Raw genomic sequence first — 16,258 nt, 5'->3', positions numbered from 1 at the left:
AAGGAAATAATCAAAATTGTGCGAATAGGGCATAAAGGCAATGGGGAAAACAATAGTATATAAAGTGTCTACAAGAATTATTTGTACACTCCATACAGCAATGCAAAATGAGACGAATTATGTTGGCATAAAAAAAAATTAAAAAGTAAATAAGAAAATAATGTTAATAACATCAAGTATTTTCATAATTTACTGTCAATAATTTGGATATATTCATTTGATTTGCTAGACAAACATGGATTCAATGTGAAGGGAGGCATGTCTAGAATAAAGAAAGTGTGGAGAAAAAAATGCTATTCAAATAGGGAATTTATAAGTCTGTATTTTTTCATTCACTGTATGAAAATGGGATTAGATTTATCAATGACCTGATTGATGATAAAGGAAATTTACTTACTCAAAATAAATGTGAACAAAAATTTTGTTTTAAGGTAAATTATTTGTCTTATTTTTCTATAAGCAAACAATAAAGTGTTGATATCAAGTAAATGTCGAAACTTGTGAAAAAATATAAAAAATCCTTTGATACCTTCACATATTAAAACATTAGTACATGACCGAAAGGACGTCAATATATTCATAAAACTTTGCTTGGAAAAACAAAATGTGTCTATTTAATATGTTCAAAATGGGATCGATATCTAGATGACCATCCTGATACTATAAAAACTGAAAAATACCACATGTTATTTCGTTTTACTTCAGATTTTGCTTTAAGATATTAAATAGAATATCATTTCTGAACGAACAATTATATAAGATGAAGATTGTTAATCATTAAAAATATTCATTCTGTAATATGGAGTTGGAAGATACTGTACAATTTTTTATGAAGTAAAGAAATTTGGAAGAAAACAGAAAATTGGATTAATGAATGTTCTCAGGCACACCTTAAGTTGAGTTTGAAAAATGTAACCTTTGGTTTTGATGAGAAAAGAAATGATGCATTGAATTGTTTGGTATGTATGATGAAACAGCATTTATTTTTTCAAAGACCAGTAAAAGACAAGTGTTTACAAAGAAAAAAAATGATGCAATATTATGAAGACGAGAGATACATTAGTTCTATATGGGCAATTCCATGGAAAATGTTCACTTTAGAGAAAAAATGAAGTTTTGGATTTCACTTAAGCAGTCAAATTTTCTTAAAAAGTAATCTATAAAGTCTCAATTTCCAATAGAAAATTCAAAATATTGATAAAATTTTGTAGTTTTTTCCATCATCAAAAAAATAGAATAGTAAATTGCAAAAAGTAAAAAATGTGGCTATTTTTAAACATTTCATCTTTCCCGTCTCTACTAAAAGCAAACGAGGTCACAGAGGTCTCTTTTAACTTTTGAATAGTTGATTAATGTTTAAATCGACAGAAAATCATCGTTAAATATTATGCCATTCATCAATTTTAGAGAAATCTGTCTCTAGACTTGTGTGATTTCTTTACCATAATCAGTGTCATGTCCGTTACGTTTTTCACTCAAAGTTTTCACAGCTTACAGGAAATTTGTCTGAAGGTACTGCAGATTCAGATTCTATGTTAGAATTAAACCCCCTACCATGTGTAGCAATCATTTTCCCTTACCATTTCCCATTTTCATAAAAATGGCGTAACGGACATGACAATTTGCGGAACGGACATGACGCCTTTTATATGACAAAAGGCAGCATTCACAAAAACAAAATATTAGGCTCAGTGTCACAGACTGCGGTCAGTCTCAATTGCTTGAGGATAGCTGGATGTAATTACTCCTAGAATCTACATGTCATTCAGCTATTTCCAGAAGTTCGAGAATGATGGAAGTTCAGCTCTTGTTCAGGTAGATTTTTCTGAGAATTAACGGTATGCCACATAATATGATGCAGCTAGATCTGGCAACATACTCAGATCACAATCTGCATCATTTGTGTTTGAACAATGCAATTGATTATCTTTTTGCACTGACAGTTTGGAGCATGATAAAACTCCAACTTGTGAATTCATGAGATCATTGATGATATTGCTTCAAAGTATCTGACTTTCACCAACCTGTACTTCTTCAGTGATGGCACGGGCTCACATTTAAAAACAAGTTTGTATTGATTCAGATATCTGTTACATGATGTAGCTCTATGAATCCATGAATCTACAGTGGCACTTTGCAATATCACAAAGCAAAGGGGCTGTGGAAGGAATGGGGCGCGATCAATTAAATTATTTCATCATAGTAGTTTGGTCAGCCAAAATCACGATTTGAATGATGTATCTTCATAGCAGTGCGGTCAATGCAACAAATTTAGATACAGCCACATTTGTCAGCAAGCAAGATCGTAAGATTTAGAACATTCAAGATTTAATGAAAGGATGATTTATACTCAGGATATTTATTTTGAATGAAAAAAATTCTCAGAAGCAATTTACAAACATTCCGATTACCTTTCAACTCATACATACTCAGTAATGAACGACTGGTTTCCAGGTATGGCTATTAAATTTCAAAATAGTAATGTCATTTTTTTAAATCTTAAAACTGACATTAATACTAGTACATATTCTTTATCATAAATACATTTCATAATATGTTCATCTTGGATTTATACAGGTCTGGTTCATTTTGTTTTCTTCTCACAAAAAATGAGATTTGGACTTCTCAGTGTGTCGTAGTGGTACAATAAACATTGTATTTTATATGAAATTATCATGTAGGCTATAGCTATTAAATTAATGATACCTGCTAATAATATCTACATATTTTTCTTAAGAATGTTAGTAAAGGTACTTTGCTGTTACATAATTAAATTCATTCTTCATATTTCTTTCATTTTGAAACTAAGAAGTGCTGATGAAGTTCACCTCGTAAGGGTGTCATGTCCGTTACGCTAGTATATTATCAAATATTAAGCCATGAATAAAAAATAATCTTTACTGTCAACTTTTTCTCCTTTAATTAGGTGTGGCAGATGGTATTAACTGGAAAATACTCATTAACTGTTGTTAACAGGTGTAAAAGAAATTTTTCTAACTATTTTTTTGTTTTATAAATATTGTATGAAAAGCCCCCCTCTTAAATTGCAAAATAATGGGAGATATTACAGATTACTAGTTATGATGTGTGTCTCTAACCTCTAGCCTTAACATGTAAACAATTAGACTTGTACCATATCTTGTAATAAAATAATTATATTCGCTTACAAAAAGTGGACGAAACTGTCATGTCCGTTACACTTCGTGTGTCATGTCCGTTACGCTACATTTTGATCTATGAATACAGAATGCACTGCAAAACTGTTGTTAAACACCATATTATGGATAGAGTATGATATTAAGGTTAAATTAGCACCAATGTCAGGTGCATGCAATCTAAGAATTCACAGGAATTTTGATAAGCAATAGGAGGTAAAAATGCTCCGTCCATTTCGTGTCATGTCCGTTACGCTCACAAAGAGTGCAATTTCTCCACAACTGTTCAACGTAACGATTTGAAATTTTGTGTGTATGTAACTGATACTTAAATGTGTCTGATAAGCTTAGTAACAATTATCAAAACACTGCTAATTCTATTGTATAAACCTTTGAATTACAAAAATTTGTCTGAACGTCATGTCCGTTACGCTGGAATTGACCATATCTGGTTTATTTAACAAATTGAATACTAAATGGATGTAACTTCATTATTTATTTACTTTAGAAATGTTTAAGTATTATTATTGTCTGACTTTGTTTCTTGATTGTGTAATGTTTCCTCTTGTATATTTTGATATTATTTGAATTAATATAAGGCCTTTGGAGGGCTAAAAAGTTGGGGAAAAAACTCAAACCCATGGAAAATATTGAATTTACTGTCAATAACTGAGATATATTAAATTGATTTGCTACTTAATTAAGATTAACTTGCACGCCAAACAAAAGTACACAATTTTTCCTGCGTTCGCGCTGCATCTCTCTATGCAAGCACTATCCCAAGATCATCCCGCAAATTGGCGTCCTTTCCCACTTTTAATTTTGCCTGCCAGCGTGATCAGACAATAGCTAAGTACACTCCCATTTTGCATTGATTCAGTCTCATTTTGGCATATTTATCTTTGCATTTCATCCTTTATCAATCTTTCGCATTTCGGCCTTAGATTGATTTCCTTTTCTATCTCTCTGCGCGGAGCCTTCGTGTTACTTTTTCATGTTTTCTTCCAATAAACATTGTGAGTTCTGAACCGTCAAATTAATTTTCTCACAGACGGGTTGCCTCCGCTTCCCCTCCCGCAGCTCTGCGCTAGAGCTCCTGCATGCCGTGGGCATTGGTCCGATGCTTTCTTTATTATTTATGATTTGTTATAATTCTTGACTTGCTCCTTTCGCCTCGTCTTGAATTGATTTTATTCCCCTCTCCACAGCTTCGGCTACGTTAGACAGGTAGGAGCATCGTCCTTTGTTCTCAAACTTGTTTTCAACTTTGTTGTTGTTCTTGTTTTGAATTGGTTGATTGTTCCCTTTGTTTTTCAATCAATCTCTTGTTCTTCTAATTAATTAATTATAATGAATTATATTTTGTATTGAATTTTTTTTTTTAGACTAATCATCTTGGGAAGCCTTCCTGTTCTTTTAATAAGCGTTCTTTGTTCTCGCTAATGAGTATTCCGCTTTCAAGTTAAAGGAAAGTAAGTTTTTACTTCATCCTTTCAGATCAGCTCCTATTAGTCGTTTCTTTTTCAACTTCTTGTAAAAAAAAACCTTGTGCTTTTTTTTCTCTTAGCTGATCCTGCTCTTCCTCTTGGACTAAGACGTTTTCTGTTTTTAATTAATTAATGTCTTGTCTCGTGTAATTTATTTAAAAAAATTTGGATTTTTTCCTCACTTGGGCTTGTCAATTTTGTTTTCGGACACGTGTTTAAGAAGTTGGCCCTGTTTGTTAATTACCCGAGTTATTATTATCATTAATAATCCCTGAAAGGGACCTTGTTTTGTCACCTCTCTTGCCCACACCCCCCCCTTGCCTTTTTTCTGTTTTCGCCCCTCCTTTTGTTCATTTAGGTTAAGAACTTACCAGGTAGTAGACTTGTTCACTGCAAAAAAAGTGGTGAACGCTGCATTTTTTAGTACAAATGTCCCACTTGGCACAAATGTTCCTTGAGTCAAAAGAAAAAGATTCACCCAAACAGATACGCTGTATCTATGCAAATAAGCTTGTAATTTGCATAAATTTGCATATTAGGTCGATATAGTGAAAACAAGTATTTAAGAATACATATTTAACCAGAATTGCCCTAAAATTGGAAATAAAGACTTAGGGTACGAAAGGGAAGAATAATGACATAAAATGATTAGGATATCCTGTTTATCATTACCTAATTTACATGAATTATAACAGAGTATCTTTTTCATGAATCCTGAACTGTTTTATAAATAATAGCAATTAATACACAATGTCAACATTCTACATGAAAGAGAATACTAGTATATTAGCAAAAACATTGATGTGATTCATGACAGTATTAGTGTCTTAATTTGATTAGAAAGAAGGTAAATATGTCAAAATGTATGACGTGATATTGCGCTAAAACGAGACCAAAACAACCTCTATGTCACAGTCACACTCACGAATCGGACAATAAAGCGATCAATGTTATGTCATTCGAGATAACACAATCTCAACACAATAGCTTCCATCGGCTTCACGTATCGCTTTTGTTGGTGTGTCTGCCACACCGTAATCTATGGTATTTACGGGCAAAATGCATTTCGGTTTAGGTAAAACATTAATTTTGTTTTGTTTCTAATTTATTTTATTTCTCTTGGAAAATTTACAGGAGACATTGCTTTGCAGGTTACTGCTTTAAAGGTCAAGTCCACCTCAGAAGAATGTTGATTTGAATCAATAGAGAAAAATCAGACAAGCACAATGCTGAAAATTTCATCAAAATCGGATGTAAAATAAGAAAGTTATGACATTTCAAAGTATCGCTTATTTTTAACAAAAAAGTTATATGAACGAGCCAGTTACATCGAAATGAGAGAGTCAATGATGTCACTCACTCACTATTTCTTTTGTTTTTTATTGTTTGAATTACACAATATTTCAATTTTTTTTTACAAATTCGATGATTAGGACCTCCTTGCCTGAAGCACAAAATGTTAAAATAATGGAATTCCACATGTTCAGGGAGGAATGAAACTTCATCTCACATGACTATGATGAGAAAATTAAAATATTTCATATTTTATATAATAAAATACAAAAGAAATAGTGAGTGATGTCATCAACTCTCTCATTTGGATGTACCTGGCTCATTCATATAACTACTTTGTTGAAAGTAAGCGAAACTTTAAAATGCCATAACTTTCTTATTTTACATCCAATTTTGATGAAATTTTTAGTTATGTTTGTTGAATTTTTCTCTTTTTATTCGAATCAAGTTTTTGTTGGGGTAGACTTGTCCTGTAATGAATCATGACGAATGTACACCCACCTCAATCCATATTTTACCTTTGTTAAAATATATATCTTTTGGAGACCCCGAAGTGGCAAAACTGCATTCCCGCTACTTTACAAAACCAGTTTGACTTTATTATCGACTTGGAAAAGACAGATGTATGCAACGTTCTCGCTACCACGCATCACGCTTGTCGGGCGCCGACAACCCTGAAAATTTTCAGAGCAAATCCGACAACCGTGAACTTCCCCGACAACTGTGGCCGACAACTGTAAAACATGCCTAGATCTACACAAAAAAATGAATATATTAAAAAAAAAAAATTTGGTTTTCAGATCCTAAAATAAACTTGTCGATTATTTCGTCTACGATTTCTTCCCGGGATTTCTTTGACTCACTCAGAGCACGGACCTACGATTTGAACTCGACTCGAGGCCCAAGATGTTTACCTCGCATTGCTCACATTATTTACTTGTGTGAAATGGTAGTAAATACGCTCAAAAAAGTGAGGAGAGAGAGGTACCATTGGTTACTGGGTTGGGCAATGTCATTTAGATGTCTTGAATTTCAGTTGATATTGTCACTTATTTTGTCAAAAGTAAAGTGTGTCAAAATAATATAAAAATTTGATCGAAATTTAGTTTCATCTCGTCCCAGGCCTCATAGCTACATTTACCACACCACCTACCGGCACATGAATGCATTTCTAATGACACTGAGGTAGAGATATCTAGCGAATTGAGAAAATTATTAAAAGATCACGTTGATAATGGAATGGATTGATATAATGTCCAACTCATTTACTTACAGCAAAATGATTTATTCACATTTATATTCCGATTTTACTCCCTAATTTCCAATGTCTTGATCTCTGCATCGATCTTATGAAAGTTTTTATTAGTTTCGCGACGGTGTATCTACCAAGTTCTGTGTCACTGCATTCACGCTCACCACAGCCACAATTGCACATGGCATCAAATTGCTTGATCCGTGGGGATCCGAGTCTTCCAAAATTAGATGGGATCCAAAACTGATTTAATTTGAATGTTTTTTTTTTATTTCCAGATTTTCATTGAATCTGTTATAATTTTCATAAGCAATAATCTTTATACATATTATTCACACTTTTTAGTACATTACAACTAATTTTTTATTTGAATGTGAGTTACACCTACGGTGTATTTTCATTTGTATTGTTCTTTATAAGCTTTTTCGGTAATGATATTTTCAATACCGGTATTACTAATAGCTTCAATACCGGTATACCGACTAATACCGAGTAAATTCCCAATTTATTGTGCAAACAGTGTCCAATGTCTGTTTAGCCCTGATATGGCCTCGGATAAAGAGGGGATGCTTGTGGTCAGCTGAGGAATGCTAAGCATGGTCCATTCTCATTGACAAAAACTTTCTCTTTCTTTACCAAAAGTTATACGATCATGCTCTCTCCCCAACGAGAGCTGTGAAATACCTGTGCATGTGTGCAAAATTATCTCAGCAAGCACATGGTACGAAATCAATAAGTCAAGTTGCCAAATGCTACACCGCACAATAGGGCTGGGACTAAAACCCGGGTACCCGGGTCCCGCCCGGAAGCCTCGGGTACCCGGGTAGAAAAATCAATACCCGATACCCGAAAATTGCTCACCAGTATAACGTACATTTGATTTGTATTGCGTAGTGTAAGACATGATTGTAAACTCATCACAAAAGTACACAAGTCTCATTTTGAATCTCACCAATTACCCTCAAAATAACTAGTTTTTCAAGTGATGATGTGACTGAGATCGTTCAATCGTCGCCATGTTTCTTTTGCAGCGCAGTGACGTCATCCAGCCACTGCGACGCAAGCCAATTTATGAATGAAAATATAGTAAGTATGCGCATTGCAAGCCCACGCAGTATTCCGTCCAAACAAGTCTGCAATACTCTTTCACCTCGTACCAAAATCGACCTAGAATTCCACTTTCCTTTATTTCATATGAATTATGAAAGGTATTCTCAGAGGATCTATTTTCTCACTGATAGCGCACAGGTAAGCAAACTTTTATTACTTCTTGCTTTTCCGTCAAAATCTTACGAAGTAGCGTCGATGTTGCATCGTGTTTGTGAGTTTGTAGAATCTATCGCTACGTGAACAAAGTCAATTGATTTCCGGGTTTCGGAGCATACGAGGCGCCAGCCAATCACGTTCTTGATACCATTTTCAGTCCATCATAAACCGAAAATGGTAACACGATCGTGATTGGCTGGCGCATTTGACGCTCCGAAACCCGGAAATCAATTGACTTTGTTCACGTAGCGATAGATTCTACAAACTCACGAACACGATGTAATATCAACGCTACTTCGTACGATTTTGACGGAAAAGCAAGAAGTAATAAAAATTTGCTTACCTGTGCGCTATCGGTGAGAAAATAGATCCTCTGAGAATACCTTTCATAATTCATATAAAATATAGAAAAGTGGAATTCTAGGTCGATTTTGGTACGAGGTGACAGAGTATTGCAGACTTGTTTCGATAATGCGTGGCGCACGGGAGGCTTGCAATGCGCATGCTTACTATATTTTCATTCATAAATTGGCTTGCATCGCATTGGCTTGATGACGTCACCAATGGGGTTTTTCCACCAGTCATATTTGAGCGACATGATTTTCGGGTACCCGGGTACCCGCCCGAAACCTGCCACGGGTACCCGAAGAGAAAAAAACCCGAAAGTCCCAGGCCTACCGCACAAACTCGCTGCTACTTACTTTGCTAAATGTGTTTACATGCCCTACTTCCAAGCACCAAAATTCCCTGCTAAAAATGTTACGGATATATGCGTGATTTTCCCTTCACCGATCTGGCCCCACTCATTCACATTCAGATTCGCCCCTTTTGTTTACCACTCACATCGTGTTCGTCGAAGGTTCAAAGGTTGTTAACCTCAAATTTTGATGTCTTGTAAATAACTTTTCTTATAAATGTCCATTGTGTTGAACCCCCCCCCCTCTTGTGAATCTCCATGTTGTCTAAAAGTAACCCCCCCCCTAAACTTCTTATCCCCCGGCTGCCTCTTTTTCACTAATTTTTTCTTGCTTTTGTTTTTCTTTATCTCCCCAGCCCCTTATTTTTTCACTCTCTCTTTCCCATTGGCCCATTCTCTCCCCATCACAACCCCTCTCTTACCACGAACAATCAACATCCTCCTCTTCTCCGAATCTCGATCTTCCCCTCTTTTTTTGTCAATTTCATCTTTCACACTTGCCAAATTTTAGTTGATCAACATCATGTCACGCCACGAGACCATCATAAATTTAAATTACAATCAATCCAATAGTTTATTTTATTTTATTCATGACCGCACATGCACAAAAAGGATACAACACCCATCACAAATCACACAAATATTCTCAGCCACTTTCTTACATTTACGATCACTTCACAGATCAAAATAAACAAAGAGGGATGGCGTAACATTTTTTTCCTGTTAATGTTATCAACATTTTCTGTCTTTTTTTATTTTCATATTTAATTTATTTATTCATAAATGTATTTTTTTTCTTTATGTATCTATTTATTTTTTTTTTTTGGGGGGGTCAGACGATTTTTGTAGCAGGCTTATAGTATAAAAGTAAACTTGTCATAATAGAAACAAGTCAAGAGCAGTCCAGAAAAAAAACATTGCATAAAGATAAAAAAGTGTTAATCCCTGTGGTTTGTCTGTCAACGCCCCAAGCCAAGGTTGATACTTTGTTGAAGCCCGCAATACACCACGTGGTCAAAAGGCAGGCTAGGGAGTGTTTCAAAAAGAGTTTTGTCAGTGATTTTGTTTGTGTAGAGGGATGTTACAAGCTAGGAAACCCTCGCATGTGATTGGCGGAAAGCAAATCTGTTGTTGAAACCACTGAAAAAACCTCTTCATGAAATGCTCTCCGTCTCGGTCGACTTCATTGTTTACTGTAGCTGTGTCGAGTGCATGGAGCTGAGCCGACATGCACCCCAGTATCAGAAGCGGTGGGGCCGAGGCCTTATGCAGCGGCTAACGGAGCTCAGACAGTAGTTAAGGGGCGATGTATTCATTTCGAGGTTAGATTATTGGATTCTGATTTCGTTAAATACGTTGAGAGAGCCAAAGAACTTATTGTTTTGGCTTAATTTTACTGTAAAAATACCCATAAACGACAATACAGAAGAAAATACCGGTATATTTTCAACTTTTGGTATGACGGTATTTCGGTATTGAAATTTCAACGGCGGTATCCATACCGGTATGACTTTCATACCGAACGGTATTACTAATACCGGTTTATCGAAAAAGCTTAGTTCTTTATTTCTCTTTTCCTGCCAATTTAAATAAAGAACGCACATGCCACGGTCCTGAGAAATGTTTGTAGTCATCACAGTGGATGCTTCATGTATTTGTTGTACAATTGCTTAACAATTACGAATTAACATAAAATATTATTTGAAATTAATTTGTGTAAAGGTCCGGTGCAAAGGAGAAAGAGAATAATGGGAGGTGGTCGTGGGTAATGTAAATGAAAATGATGGGATGTTTGTGACTTTGTGGGGGGGGGGGGCGAGAAGAAGTCAATGTTCGGAGCGAATGAAATTAAAAATCATTTATGGATGTGTCTACTGTTATTGTGGCTGCATAATCTTTATGGCGATTGGAAAGGGGTACGTGATTCAATAGATTTCGATAGAACTATACAACAAAGTGAAATTGACAATTCAATCACAGATATTCATTTCAGGGGGCGTGGAAACGGGGGGGGGGGGGGTTGGGTGGGACTCAGCCACGGTGAGCCACCCCACCTTTTTTCCAAAACCCTGTACAAAGACATAAAATGAACCACCTAATAGTGTTTTTTGCATGGTCAGCCCCCCCCCCCCCGCCCCACTTTCAAGACCTTTCCGCGGTCCCTGCATTTTAAGTACGAATTATTGAAGTTGATATGTGTGAACGTTTAGAGGACATGTATGTCATTTGTTCACGCCCACATGAGTTGCTAGTATAATTTGAATATCGTTGGATGAATTTTTCAATTTCACTTATGTCTCAATATGTTTTATATCGGAATTGTGTTTTATACAGAGTTATCTTTACAATGTCGTTAGCCTAATTACTTATGAAATGAGTTGGAATGTCAACGAGACGCCCCAAAGCCGATGGCACGTGGTCTACATATTATTCACTTTCGGGGTTGAGCCAATCATCATGCTTGAAAACGTGTTTCCCGAAATCCCGCCCATAGAATGTGTGCCATGTGCGTGACCTGTTAACCTGTTGTTTCAATGCGAATCAGCTGGTTTCGTGACCTCAAATATCATTCATGTTGTTTACGCTGGATGGGCTATTAAATTAAGAATTAGATCTTTCTGACTCTTTTTTTTTTTTTTTAATAATCTGTTCGTGAATTTCTGTTATCTTAAAAACTGATGCAATTTATTGAATCACGTACCTCGATCTTCTCACTCATGGTACAAGAAAATATTTTTAAAATTCAATATCGCCAAAATATACATGTAAAGAAAGATTATTCAGCCGTCATCACCAGTAGTAGTATAGACATGTCTATAAATATGCATTCGCTTCGAATATTGACTTCTTCACAAATCCCACACACACACACACACGTACGATCTTAACATTCCCTGGTTATTGCCCACGCCACGACCCCTCCCCTTTCGCTCTCTCCCTTCGACCATGCATACTAGCTACAACCCCCCCCTTCCTCTCTCTTTCACATACGCATTTTGTAGGCATACACAGTGCATTATTTAAAATAGAAATCTGCTTTCCTGTCAATTAAGCTTTACTTTCAAAACATTTTAAATCGCAATGAATTATAACAAGAACAAAGTCATAATATCAAAGCATTATGAATGACTAAAAATATTTCTCCTGCTCGTGCTGGGCAGTTTCATTATCTATAGGCGAGTATAGAACAATACAAATGAACATAGCAATAATTGACAGTGATAAACGAATCTTGATTGGATATTATTAGTATAAGCATCATCAACAGAAGTCTTATGAGAGTTATAGTTTCAGCATGGACCTAAGGTAGCTTGTCAAAAGTCCATGCACCGTTCTTCATCGTTCTTCCCGCATCCGGGTTTTCGCTTCGGCTTTCCCGCCCAACGTTCCCTTGTCTTCAAAGGAACGGCCGCCATCAAAGGCCCTTTAATGCCACCGTTCTTTTGTTCGTCTTTCCTGCAAGTCTTAATTTCTGTCGAAAGGCCGAAGAATCTATTCTAAATAGCTCCCTCTACGACCAAAACAAATGTGTGCCTTCATCATGTTCATATTGACTGTCGGATCGAGAGTTCGGGTCACTGTTCTGAACTGTGGTTCGCATCTATCGGGTGCATTCATAAAGCCACGGTAGCTTTAAAAAAAATCACGCATGTGTCAAAAATCGTTACTGATCTTTCGAATTTGCTGCAATAACCATGAAAACCTCTCTTCTTGCAATTGGAAGACAGTCAATTCATGTTTTAGGTGGGAAAATAAGATTCCACATATTTTCGTTTCGTATAGGCCCAAGCCATTCGTAGAATTCACGTCGACTTGGAATATTAATTATTACTCGCATCTCAAACAGGTGTCGAGAACGCCCCCCCCCCCCAAAAAAAAAAAACAGAAGGAAATAGAATGATAAAATAAATATGACCGGAACAGCTTAGCGCTATTAGGCATAGAAAGATAAAAGATTTACAAAGATTTATTAGAAACTGTTTTAAATAGTTTTTTTTATATTTTTGACGGGCAACCATTTCCCCAGGATTGTCTCTTAATTTTCTTTATCTCCATGTTTTAAAGGAACGGGACCAAAAGGGATTGTGAAAAGAGGAAAAAGAAACTAAGAGGTCAAAGGGAGAGAAAGGAAGAAACAGAGAGAAATAAGAAAATAATATTGGGATGGAATAAGAGGAAGGGTGAAAAAAATGGAGGAAATACAGTTGAAAGAGTGGAAAAAACTCGGAATTTGAGAGGGTTTCTCCCGAATTCTGCCTCTGCATCGAAATCAATATTCATGAGAAAGCAGAGTTGTGTCCTCGCAGAAACCGTGATCAGGTGGGGGTGAAATTATTTTATGACTTGCGTCTTCGGAATGAGAGTACGCATGCGCGTGGACTGGATATTTACGAAATTGTGGTCGTCTATTTCGAAAATTGTATGCCATGAATGAATCAGCATCCTCAAACTTCCTGTACCCTTCTATCACTGGGGGATTTAGGGGGGGAGCCGCCCTTGCCCCCTTCCATTATGAGAGGCACAATTAGAATTTGTAATGCAAAATGCAGCCAAAACAGAAGAGTGCCCCCCCCCTAAAAGCGGAACCTTTTTCCCCCTGTCATGGATCCTCCCCTGACCTTTAGACATTATGTTGTATAGATCCGATTCTTGGTTGGATTTACATTTACAAAGGGCCCCCCCCCTATTGGCGGAGCAAAAAAAGGGAAAAGAAAAAAAGAGAGGAGAAAAAAGAAGAGGAAAACATAAAAGGAGGAAGGCGAGTGAATAAGATGATACGAAGACTTTTTAAATAACTTTAATAATCATTACGCCACTGGGACAACCAATTCAAAGAAATAATTAAATATCAACCTTGGGCGGCCGACTTATCGGGGAAAATATGGTTAAAAAAAATCACCCCCCCCCTATTGGCGGAGGCTGGATCCGCCCCTGATTTAGATTTACATTTTATTCACCCTATCGATCCCCTCTCGGGGTTATGAGAGTACAACATAAAAACAACATATAACAGACTAAAGTATAACTCTATTTAATTGGTTTAACGTATTAAACGTAATGTTCGGAATTGAAGATAATACCAACTGTGGTAACGATCTGAAAATTTGTTCGATCAGAATCCAAGGAAATTTACCAACGAAGTGTTTGTATAAATGAAAAATATTTGCCAAATAGCCCTGTGAAAGAAAGTCGTAAAAGTGCTGAGAAATGAGCGATATAAGCACAGAATTCCATCAAATGTCAGGTATTTTTCGAGGCAATGTTATAATACACTGTCCCACGTATGCTTTTCTGTTTTAGTGATCATCAGAAATTCAGAATTATCGATATTGAGCGGCGATTTCATTATTCTACAAAGATAAGTGTATATTAATTTACTAGGTCTAGATTTATGATGAATATTTTGTTTCGAAATCGTCATGTAATCATATTTGAAATTGCGCCTGATACGTTGTGCTGTACATGGTCTATATCCTCCCATAGTTATCGATATCGTCATCACCGCTGTTACTATCGCAATCATCTTCATTTCTCTATTATAAGTATTACCTTCGTTAACATTTCTATTATTTCATTATAATTTTATCATCATAAATCGATGGGTGGGAGAAGGAGGAGAAGAAGAATTACCAAGGAGAAGCAGACGTACATGTAGAATGGAGGAGCAGTAAAAAGGGATGAGATTAATAATGAGAGATGAGGAAGGATACGGAGAGGAAAAGGAAGATAGAGAAAAAAAGGAGACGCAAGAGAAAAAGAAGAAGGACGAAGGAAAAGCAGTAGGAGACGTATAAGAAGGGCAGGTGGGCAGAAGAACAAGAAGAGAGGAGACGTAGAAAAAGGGGAGGAAGGAAAAGAAAGAAGCTGCAGGAAAGGATGAGGTGGAGAAAAAAGAATAATGAAATACGACAAAGGATATGAAGAAGAAGAAAAAAAGATTTAAAAAAGGAGGAGTAAGAAGAGTAGATGAAGAAGGGAGTGAAGGATGAGAACAAGATGAATGATAAGGTGGGAAAGACGGAGAAACAGAAGTAGAAGAGGGAGGTGAGTTTGTTCTAAAGTAAAATCAATGTGAGTAGAATTAAATTAATGTTTTTATTTGTATTGCACTTGCAGTGATTACATCATTACAATACCAGGATGCCATTATGTTCAATAATTTAAGCTTCAATTGAAATTCGGTAATTCACGGGTGAAGATAAATTATGGGGCCGTAAGCTGCAGGGAGATATGTAGAGTGATATTAGCATTAGGTCATTGCTCTAAAATAGATGGAATGTGATTATTTATTATTATTAGTTAGTACACTTACTGGCCTAAAAGCAAAGCAAATAGGGCCATGATATAACCTTCTCCATCAAGAGAATTGAACATTATTGACCTTTCAGGATTGCTTGGCATTGATACTCATCGAACTGTTCTTGGTCATTGCCCTGGCCTATCATGAATAAGCAAGATCAGTCACCCGTATAGTAGAGAATCATTGACAATAGCATGCTCAGCGGGTTCGCCACAGAAAAACAATGGGAGAGCTAGAAGCTCACAGTCTTGAATTCCCCATATCCGCTGCCGTGATTATTGTCGTAATTTCAATAGATAAACCTACTTCAAAAGACCGTTGGCCCGCCCGATGGGGAATCTTTTGTAATAATGTAGTGTATTAAAGTATGTGTATGCAGTAACTACCGCCCCGACTTCTGTTGTGCTATTTAAAAGATTTCTTTCACCATCATCGAGTAGCGATTATCGTGTAAATTCGCATAAATTATCTCACAAAACGGATCTAATGTTCATGATTACCAACATCACCATAATAATCATTACCATTATCTTTCATTTTTTTAATAATAATAATAATAGCGGCATATTTACCCAGGGTAGCCACTTCAGTTCCGAAAACTGTTCTCCAGAATGCCCTGCTATTATTACCCCGGCTTTTAGCACGGCTACCTTGATCGGGCGCTCGAGCATTCGAGGAATCACTGGGATTTTATAAACTATAAAATTGATACTTGAGAACGTTTGGAAATAGATGAATGATGATGATGATATCAGTGATGATGATGGTGGTAATTAGAACTTTAAAGTGATATTAATGGACATGATA

The 16,258-nt window shown here is 36.2% G+C and overlaps 1 protein-coding gene across 1 annotated transcript in view; it reads right to left on the bottom strand.

Moving 5' to 3' along the window:
* Positions 1-16,258, bottom strand: part of LOC121411936 (zinc finger protein GLI3-like) — a 128,102-nt gene that overhangs the window by 107,035 nt on the left and 4,809 nt on the right. Inside the window, exons 2-3 of the mRNA XM_041604848.1 lie at positions 12,724-12,728; positions 3,134-3,142 (exon numbers count right to left, since the gene is read on the bottom strand). The gene's annotated coding sequence lies outside the window, so the exon portion shown is untranslated. The remainder of the gene's footprint in view (positions 1-3,133; positions 3,143-12,723; positions 12,729-16,258) is intronic.

This window comes from Lytechinus variegatus, chromosome 3 (genome assembly GCF_018143015.1).
Source record: "Lytechinus variegatus isolate NC3 chromosome 3, Lvar_3.0, whole genome shotgun sequence".
NCBI classification, from domain to species: domain Eukaryota; kingdom Metazoa; phylum Echinodermata; class Echinoidea; order Temnopleuroida; family Toxopneustidae; genus Lytechinus; species Lytechinus variegatus.
The sequence above is the reverse complement of the archived record's forward strand: the minus strand, read 5'-3'. Positions and strand labels throughout refer to the sequence as shown.